The 10231-nt window shown below is 32.9% G+C and overlaps 1 non-coding gene across 1 annotated transcript; it reads left to right on the plus strand.

The window, feature by feature from the left end:
• Window positions 1–439: 439 nt before the first annotated feature.
• On the plus strand, window positions 440–546 carry LOC116105001. The gene has a single exon (XR_004124003.1). It is a non-coding gene; the product is annotated as a small nucleolar RNA R71 (small nucleolar RNA).
• The last annotated feature ends 9685 nt before the right edge of the window (window positions 547–10231 follow it).

The raw sequence follows: 10231 nt of genomic DNA on the forward strand, positions 1-10231 counted from the left end.
CCATGCTGGATTATATATATTGGAATATGGATTCCCTTGCCCCTTTTAGAAATTATTGACGTAATTGGCTTGTTCAGGCTGAGCAAACGGGTTCCCTTCTTGGCAATCCTTCGATGAATGATTTCCTGCACAAAGGTCACATGTTAGAGAAGAAGATTCAATTGCATTTATTTTCAACACATTACCTAATTGCTTCTGGATGTTCGTAAGTTGAGCAGCCAATGCAGTGTAACTATCAACTTCATGCACTCCCGTTGATCTCCTTGTTGAAGTTCTCTTTGGAGTCCTCATATAGTTATTGTTTGCCATCACCTCAATCAAATTGTATGCATCCTCTGGTGTTTTAGTGTTCAAGGCTCCCCCACTTGCAGCATCAATCATAGCTTAAATAGTTGGTAGCAACCCTTGGTAGAACGTTTGCATTTGTGACCAGATTGGTAAACCATGATGAGGGCACCTCCGTAAGAGATCCTTATACCTTTCCCATGCTTCATACAATGACTCTGAATCTTGTTGGTAAAATTTGGTAATCTTACTCCTCAGCTCGGCAGACTTGGCAAGTGGAAAATATTTAGTGCGGAACGCTTGAGCTAACTCGTTCCATGTCGTGATGCTGCCAGATGGCAAAGAAATCAACCAAGCCTTAGCTTTATGCCGAAGAGAGAATGGGAAAAGCCTTAGCCTAATTGCGTCATCGGATACTCCATTATGCTTGAATGTGTCGCATAACTCCAGGAAATTTGCGATATGCAGGTTGGGATCATCACTAGGTAACCCAGCGAATTGGACCAACTGCTGAATCATTCCAATAATTGCTGCTTAATCTCAAAATTATTCGCTTGAACGGGTGGTCTCTTGATGCCAGAATATCACCCATCAATAGTAGGACTAGAGTAGTCCTTCAATGCTTTCTGAATCACTGCTGCTCCACCATTTGCATTTCCTCCTAAAGTATCCTCATTCTCATTCTCTTGATTTCCCATATTAGGATTCACAATTCCAGTGTTAGCCATTGATTTTTCAGAGTCAACTTGCCCCTTTTCTTTCCTCAACTGTTTAGTGGTTCTCTCGATCTCAAAATCTAGTGGATTAAGATCACCGCCACCTCTTGAACGTAAACTCTCCAGATTCTAGCTGAAAACAACAAACAAAACAAACCAAAAATAAAAATTAATTAGCAAACAAACTAAAACAAATCAAATTAGCAACTAAATATTTCGTATTGATATTGGTAAAAAAAATAAAAAAATAGTTCCCCGGCAACGGCGCCAAAAACTTGACAGGCTTTTCACAAGTGTACGAAATCGTGCAAGTAGTAAAACTCGAGTAAACAAGTGTCGAATCCCAAGAGAACTACCTACCAAGTACCAAACTAGTCTATTTTATTGCTATTTGATGAAACAGAATTTTATGAATGAATTTAATGAAAAGGAAAACAAATTAAAAACTAACAAATCAAAATTTTATAAAAGCGTATAAAGATCAATATGGCTAAACCCTAGGGCACAGATTTCACACCAATTTATTCCTATGTATTGACGATTATTACTATTCTAATTAAGCTTATTCTAAAGGCCAAACTCCCTAATATTCCCCTAATTTTCTCTTGAACAATTAGTGAATTAACTCTTAAACAACAACCCAAAATATCTCTAAATTGGATTTAGAAGCTAAGAGATCATTAAGTTCTATGGAATTTACTAGAGCCTCATAGATCGCGGTAACCTATCTCTAGCGTTCGCTCAATCTATGGTTTTATTACCTTAGACAAATCGGGTTTCATCTCTCGATCTCAACCCAACCCATGATATCATTCAACCCTCGGATCCTTAAGAATTGAAAGCATTATACACAATAATAAAACTTAGAATCAATGCTTAATAAGAAATCAATAAAGAAAACGTCAACACATATTCATAAATTGGGCTACATCTTTAGCCCTAGAAAAGAAATTTAGTTCATAATTGTAATAATAAAAACCATCCTTCTATTCAATGACATGAGTTCAAGAAAGAAAAATATAAACACTTCTCTAATCGATGAATGAGAGCTTCAAGAATCTCGATCTCCAAACTAGTAGTCATCCTTCTCTTTCTCTCTAAAAAACTCCCTTAGACACTTCTTAAAGACCCTTATTTATATTCCTAGGGTTTTGATCTTACTTATGAAAAGATTAGATGCCTTAGCCCATTCAGATTCGGATTAGGATAATGCATTAACTTAACAAGCCCGTGACCCATCGCTGCAGTGGTGAGAACAGTCACTACAGCGATCGTTCTTTCTGTCCAAGGTGTCTGTGATCTTCAGAATTTGGTAAATTCATAAACACAAACTTTGTAGCTCTCTGAATAAGCTTTCCAACACCACCAGAATAGTCAAATTCTGATTTCTACAACTCAAGTTATGACAGAAACATCGAAGCACGCTCATCTTGAAGGATTTCCAGATTTTACGTTATATCTTCGACGCATCACAACTTTCTCGTTTCAACTCCGATTCTTGTACCGTTTGTTCCTACGCATCATGAATTCCATCAACATCATTCTGTTCCCTTCAAATATCTGTTTGAACTTGAAAATACTCAAAATACACCTTTGATCCCGTAAAAGGTATTTATGAAAGAATTTATTAAAATACCACAATTTAAACACATTTTTCCATAAATAATCCTGTTAAATCACTAAAAAAATATAAACTCTCAAGCTCTTATCATGAATCAATGGAGAAAGTGAGCAAAGGAAGCAAAGAAAAGGATTCTTGCAAGAAAAAGGTAAGTAAATCCAATTTTAGTTTTGATTTGAGCAATAATTGTGTAGATTGATTCCTGTATGTTTGCATGTGCATGTGAATTGCTTGATGAAAATTCAAAGAGAAATGCATGCATTAGTTTGTTAAATCTTATTGAAGAAATTGTTAGAGAAAGGAAAGAAATGGAGTTGAAAGGTTATGTTAGGCTTAACCAAGTGTAAATTTTAGTATTCAAGAGTGCATTTTGTTATGCCAAAATTTAGAATATCACTTTGTCATGTTAGTTCAATGAGATAAATGGCTTTTAGTGCATGGTTCAAGTTACTTGAACCTTTAGTATTTCTTCAATAGCACATTTTATTTAGTTATTGAATTAGAAATTGTAAAACTTACGACTTTGGAAAGTGTTAGAAAGGATTTGCATGTTAAATTGTTACTTTGATATGGCATTGTTGATAGTAGAGAATGGTAGATTATGTCATGACATATCAATATGCCACAATAAATTCTCAAGTTTGTGTACTTGAATTTAGAAAGATCATCCAAATAATGGCTTGGCCAAATGAGTATATTGTTGTTTCTTGTTTTGAGATTAATTACAAACAATATGTAATAAGTGATTTTATTGTATAAAGAATAGAAAAGCTTTTCCAAGTATAAATATCAAAGAAACATCAAAGAAATAGAAGTTTAGTTTATGTATTAAATACATGACCATTTTAGAAATTGACTGGTATGAGTATAGTTTTCATGCCTTATTATATATTACAAGCCATATAATTTGCTAGAAGATCTTGAGAATATTTCGTATTGGCCAAAAGTTTAGTTAAGAATGTTAGAAAGAAATTAGAATTTAGCCAAGGTATATAAGTTGTGCCATATGTTAGATTAAATTTACAATGATTAATACGACAATATAGATTAATGTATAGAATGTAGCCAAAAGAAAAAAAGAAAGAAGGGCATGTATAACAATTGAAGCTGATGGTCATGTAAGAGAATGCAAATTTATGGCATTAAGATTTGTATTTAGAAAGTTGTACAAGGCATGTTTGTTACATTAGAAAAATATTAGAGAGTTGTTTAATGACATGGTCATGTGACATATAAGTTTGAGAAAATTTGGTAGCATAATTGGGCAAGTTAGTAGACTTAATACCTAAGTTGTGGCATAGCTTTTGATAGAAGAAATTAGATTGCCCAAAATGTAGAATTCATTCCATAGTTGAATTGTGCGGTTTTAATATTTCACTAATAGAATTATAGAAGAGTATAATTTGTGAGAGTTAATGTACTTGTGTACGTGTACATTTTACATAGCATGATAGAATTGAAGAATTACAGAATTATGTAGAAATTATAGAATCACGTACGTACACACGATTGATAGAATTCAGAAATAAAGAATAAAATAGAAAATGTTTAATGTAAGCATGTTAGTAGAATAGAACTTTGGGTTTTCCAAAAGTATAGAAATAAAAGCCTTAGAATTAATAGAATACATGCCAGAGTCGGACACGTATTTTGGGATCATGCATAGACAACATATAAAGGCATGACATAGCATAGCATATATTTCAGAAATTTTATAATTATTGGAAATGTCTAGCTAGTTATTTTGTAGATTTACAGAGCATGTTTTTAGAGGGCTGTTGTGATGGGGAACCTGTGAGCATTCACTGCATTAGCTAGTGGCAATAGAGATGCAGAAGTTTCCCACATGCATGCCTCCATCAGTGAGCGGCCTCAGAATAAAAAACAGAATTGTATAGTCCGCTAGAAGTGCATGTGGATAAGGACTGTACCCAGAAAGAATTTTCAGATTATGCTCACACGGCCAGGGTTCCAAATCCATGCCTCAGCCTAGTCCAATCGACAAACCAGAACAGAAAACAAAAAGAGTTTCAGAAAACAGAAAGAAAATAAAAGAATTAGAAAAGAATTTTCAGAAAGAATACAAACATGATCATTTGCATATGCATCAGACATTTTATGTGCATTGCCTCTTATACATTTACGCATAGATTAAACAATTTATTTATTATTGTGTGTCTGACTTGTCAAGAAAAGAAAATAGAAACCCATGAGAATAGAGAAGAAAAGAAAATAGAAGCCTACAAGAATAGAAAAGAAATTAGAGATATACAAGAAAAGAACAGAAATTAGATACTTGCTAGAAAAGAACATAAATTAGAAACATGACAAATAGTAAGGAAATTAGCAATTTGTTGAGTAGAGAAAGAAACAAAAAGTTATAATCTAACAAAGAAGAGAAATAAAATGATAAAGGATAGGACAACCCTAGAAGGATTTAGAAAGATTTGAGAAAAATAGAAGACTGCTAAGTAATACGCCTGAGAATAAAGAGAGAAAGCAAGCAGAAATTTAGAAGCAGTACAGCAAAAACGGGGATAGCGGAGTAAGAGCATTGTTAGATTTGGTTTACTTACTGAGCATTTATAGCTCACCCTGTTGCTTTCCTTATTTTTACAGGTATTAGATTGTAGTGGTTGGGAGATATCAAGTTGGCGAGAGGATTGCACACATTGTCTCAGTGAAGAAATTTGATGTGGATTTACATAGGTGAGAAATAATCTTTGTGTAATAGTATGTTATAATTGGAATAAGGATAACAATTTTAGACGAACACCCTTTTTAAGCTAGCAATTCTCTGGATTCTCTCTATAGGATACTCAATGAATACTTGCCTAGTGAGACACTACAGCTTTGTAGAACATTTAATGTTTTGTGTAAATTACTCGCAACCACCTTCGCTTTGGTTTGTAGAAACTGTTCGGATTTGCATTCAATGTTTTCGAAAGGGTTTTGACATTTTTTTTGTTTATTGTTTAATTTGATAGATACTAATAATTTGTATGCATTTAGAGTTGGTCAAGGATCAATCCCAAGTAGGCTTGGGTCTGGGCCCGTTTGGGACTGGTCCCAAATGGGACCAGTCACTCATGGGCTTAGGACTAGTCCCAGGCCCATGAGCAATTTTAGGACCTGGACCTGTCCCTAGGACCAGTCCTATGGGCCCAAGACCAATCCTATGGGCCTGAAAATTTTCTTTTTCCCCCTAATCTTTTTTTTTTATATATTTTAAGGGCGCAATGAAATTTTGTAGGCGGTTTTTAGTATTTTTCAAGACTTGGAAATTTTTTTTGTTTATAAATTTTGTAAAATTTCCTTTTAACCCCTATAATTTATGTTTATTTCAAAATTTATAGGGGGTTTTAGTAATTGTACAAGGGACTAAAACAAAAATATTTAAAAAAATTTGGGCCCAGGCTTGGGACCAGTTCCAGGCCCAAGCCTTAGAGGAGGGCCCAGTGGAAGGACCAGGCCCTCCTCCTTAGGCCTAGTCCCGTTTTGGGACAAGGCCTCCTAGGACCGATCCTAGGACCGGGTTTTTGGGTTGGGTTTTTGGACCCAGTCCCAAATGCACACCTCTATATGCATTCATTGTTTTGTAGAAACCTTTGGCATTCATATTCACATAATTGTTTTAATGGTTGTATTGCTTTTGTATATGTGAAAGTGAAGTGGCACATTTATTTTTTGGGTTAATTGTTTAATTAATCAGATAAATACTGATAATTCATGTGCATTTATTGTTTTGTACAAACCTTTGGCCTTCCTATTCACAATAATTGTTTTGATGGTTATATTTCTTTTGTATATGGGAATGTGAAGTTGCGCATTTAATTTTTTTTTGGTGAACGATTATACATGCATGGATAGCGTGATTAGTAATGGATTGATTACATGTATTATTGATTTTTGTGAATGTGAAGAGATGCATTGTATCAGTTGCAGAATTAATAGAAAGAAAGGTGTGTCATTCCTAATTGTTATTTGTCATTGTTTTATTTTGGTTTTTCTGTTTGTTATTAAACTTTTGATGCTCATGATGTATTAATTTGTCTAGGAATTATTAATTGGTTTTGAATAATTCGTTGTTGTATTGTTATAGTCCTGTTTGATTTGCAAGTTATAAGAAGATGTAGGCGGACCAGGCTGAATAATTTTTTTGTCTATGTGGGGACTAGTTTTGAACAATGCTTTTGTTGCTTGATGAACAATCCTGTTTAATCCTATAATTGTAGTCGTTGTTGAACAATCCTATTTAATGTTAAGAGTAAGGTTGCAAAGTCATTGGTATGTACAATGCAAACTTTTGATGCTCATAATTTATTCATTTGTCTATGAATTTTGAATTGGTTTCAATTTATTCGTTGTTTTGTTGTTATAGTCTTGTTTGATTTGCAAGTTATAAGAAGATGTAGGTGGACAATGACGAATAATTATTTGTGTCTATGTGGGGACCAGTTTTGAACAATGCTTTCGTTGCTGTTTACCGATGCATTTGCCACATCGTTCCCCTATAATTGTTTCCATTGATGAACGATCCTATTTAATCCTATAATTGTAGTCATTGTTGAACAATCTTGTTTATTGTTAAGAGTCAAGTTGCAAATTCATTGGTTTGTACAGTGCGATTATAATTGATTATTTGCCAAACATTTACGATTACCGAATGTAATATTGTAATGCCCTTTTCAGTTAATATTATATTAAAAGTTTTTTTGTTTCGTTCACAATAATTGATGCAATGAAGTTGTCGATCAATATGTTTTTTCACAAATACTGAGCATTTTTTTATTGGTATTTTTTCTGATAAAGTACCTTCCTAGTGCAAGAATTTCCGGTTCAAAAGCATCAAGTTCAAATGTGTGTCGTACAGTAATAGCATAATAGGGTAAACTCAATTTTCTCCTTCATGACTTACTTTTTTCACAACCTGCAAAAGTTAACTTTTTTGGAGTATATCCTCATCAAATCGAGAAGAAGATATGATAGAACTTTATATGTTATGGCATCAAAGTCATTTAGCAAGATATCCTGTACAAAGCAAAAAAAAAAAAAAAAAAAGATAGATAAAGGGGAAGAAAGTAAAGTGGAACCAGAAATAAACAAAAAAATTACACTGAAGATGTGTAATATTCTGTTTGCCGAACAATAGTGTTGAACTTAATGAACAATTACAATATATTATTTGCCGCACAATCTTGTTGAACTTATTACCCATTAACAAATGTAATATTGTAATGTCCTTTTTAGTTCATATTATATTAAAAGTTTTCTGTTGATTTATTCGTGATAATTTTTGCAATCAATTTGCCGAACAATATTTTACTTAAAAGTTAATATTGTTAATTTTTATCTTTACAGGCAAGTTATCGTAGTGTCGAATATTACGTTTAAAGATATTAACCAATCACGAGATTATTGGGTACTTATTGTTAGAGTATCCAGATTATGGGAATATTTAAATTTCAGAAAAGATAACGAGTTGGTTAGCCTTGATATGGTTTTGATTGACGAACAGGAATAAGATATATTTTTAAAACAATATAGAGTTTATTGAAATTGAAACTGCACAGGTTCAATAACCTGTTATTTTTCCAATTACTCTACAGCATAATTTGATTCATGGAACTATACCAAAGAATAGAGTTGTAAAATATAAGAACCAAATTCATGAAGGTCTTATTTATTTAATTAAAAATGTCAAAGTCATACCATCTTCTGGTGTTTACAGACTTGTTGAAAATCCTTACCGTTTACAATTTCTCATGATAATTTCTATTAAGGAGATCAAAGAAGCTACAGTTGCCATTCCAAAATTTATATTCCAATTTGTTGGTATTCACGATCTTCATAATAGATCAAATGACACTACTTTGTTATCAGGTAAACTTCTTTTTGTTTATCCATGTTATACATCTATCCTAATCACTTTATTTCTTAATATAACAAATGTTTTGCAGATGTAATAGGTGTTTTGAGTGGAATAGGAGAAATTGAAAAAATCGTATCAACCAAGAGTGATATAATGTTGCAAATTGAACAATAAGTTCTTCTGCAAATATTTTAATCACTTAATACAATCAAAATATCTTACTCTGATATTGTTCGCAGTGAAACATTTACAATCTCTTTATGGGGAAATATTTCTAAAGAGATTGATGAGAGTTGCCGAATGGAGAATGACAAACTAGTTGTCGTAATTGTCACGTCAACCAATGTTAAAGAATTTTAAGGTATTTTAACCTTTTTATATTAGATTAGAAACTTTTTTGATAATTAATTTATCAATTTTTATGTGCAGGAAAATTATATCTTAATAGTACTTCAGCATCAAAAATTTATATAAATTTGGAAATTGAAGAGGTGCATCTTCTACAAAGAAAGTACGTAACTTGGCAATTGTGTTTTGAATTATATTATTAAATAATTGTATAATTCATATCTTATGTACTATAATACCTACGGATGCTAGTTTTCCTTTTACTACTGGTTCACAGTCAACCTCTTCCAGCATGAATAATCAAGCTTTTTTGGCTCAAGCACAGTCACAACATTCTGCTAATCCACCTAGCAGTCACATTGCCACTCCTTCAACTGTTCAAGATGCAACCTGGTACATGGACTCTAGAGCTAGAGATCATGTCACTTCAGATGTGTCTCAACTGACAATGAACTCCAACTACACAGGTGTTGAACAACTTCAGGTTGGAAATTGTGAGTTGCTTCCTATATCTCATACTGTTTTTACCTTTTTACCTTGCACAGATCACTAACAGTCTCTTTATCTTAAAAATGTGCTATGTGTACCCCATATAACAAAGAATATGTTAAGCATTTCTAAGTTCACTAGAGATAATAATGTCATTGTTGAATTTTTTGCTGATCATTGTGTTGTAAAGGACAAGCATTCCAAAATAATTCTTCTTCAAGGAGAGCTTAAAGTTGGGTTGTATCACCTCACCTCATTCAATCACAAATGCATATGTTCACTCTTTCAGCCCTACTTCTAAAATAGCCTCTGTGTTACACTAATGTAATCATTGCATATCACTTTATGATTAATGTAAAGGAAAAATAGTTTTCATAATATATATGCAGTTTTCAAAATAACTTACAATTTCATCCAAAGGGATTTGGTTATTTGTTGAAGATTGTTGACCTTGAGTTGTAAACATCATCATGAACTTCTCTTCCCATAGTCTATTCATCTCCTCCTTTTGCCTTTTTACTTCTTCTAATTTCTCATTTGCTTCCTCTTTGCCTCCTTCACCCTTTCATTTGCTTCCTTCCTAGTTGTTTGTACTGTTTCATAAGCTATGTTTTAGTTGGTCTACTTCCAAATCATTCAGTAATACTTTTTCCTGGACCATAAGCACGCAAATAGCCATTTTTCTTCGGACCAAGGACCTCTTCAAATATTTCATCATCATTCAATAAGATTTGTCCTTCTACTTGTTTTTTTAATCAATCAATCTGTGACTACAAAATAAATTTATAAATTAGCTTGGATGTGTGTGCATATTCAGCTTGCTTTCCTTTCTTTCTTTTGTGAGATTCAATCCAAACTTCAACACGAGATGGAGTATATAAAACTGAATTTTTTTAATAA

This window comes from Pistacia vera, unplaced genomic scaffold, assembly GCF_008641045.1.
Source record: "Pistacia vera cultivar Batoury unplaced genomic scaffold, PisVer_v2 Contig490, whole genome shotgun sequence".
Taxonomy (NCBI): domain Eukaryota; kingdom Viridiplantae; phylum Streptophyta; class Magnoliopsida; order Sapindales; family Anacardiaceae; genus Pistacia; species Pistacia vera.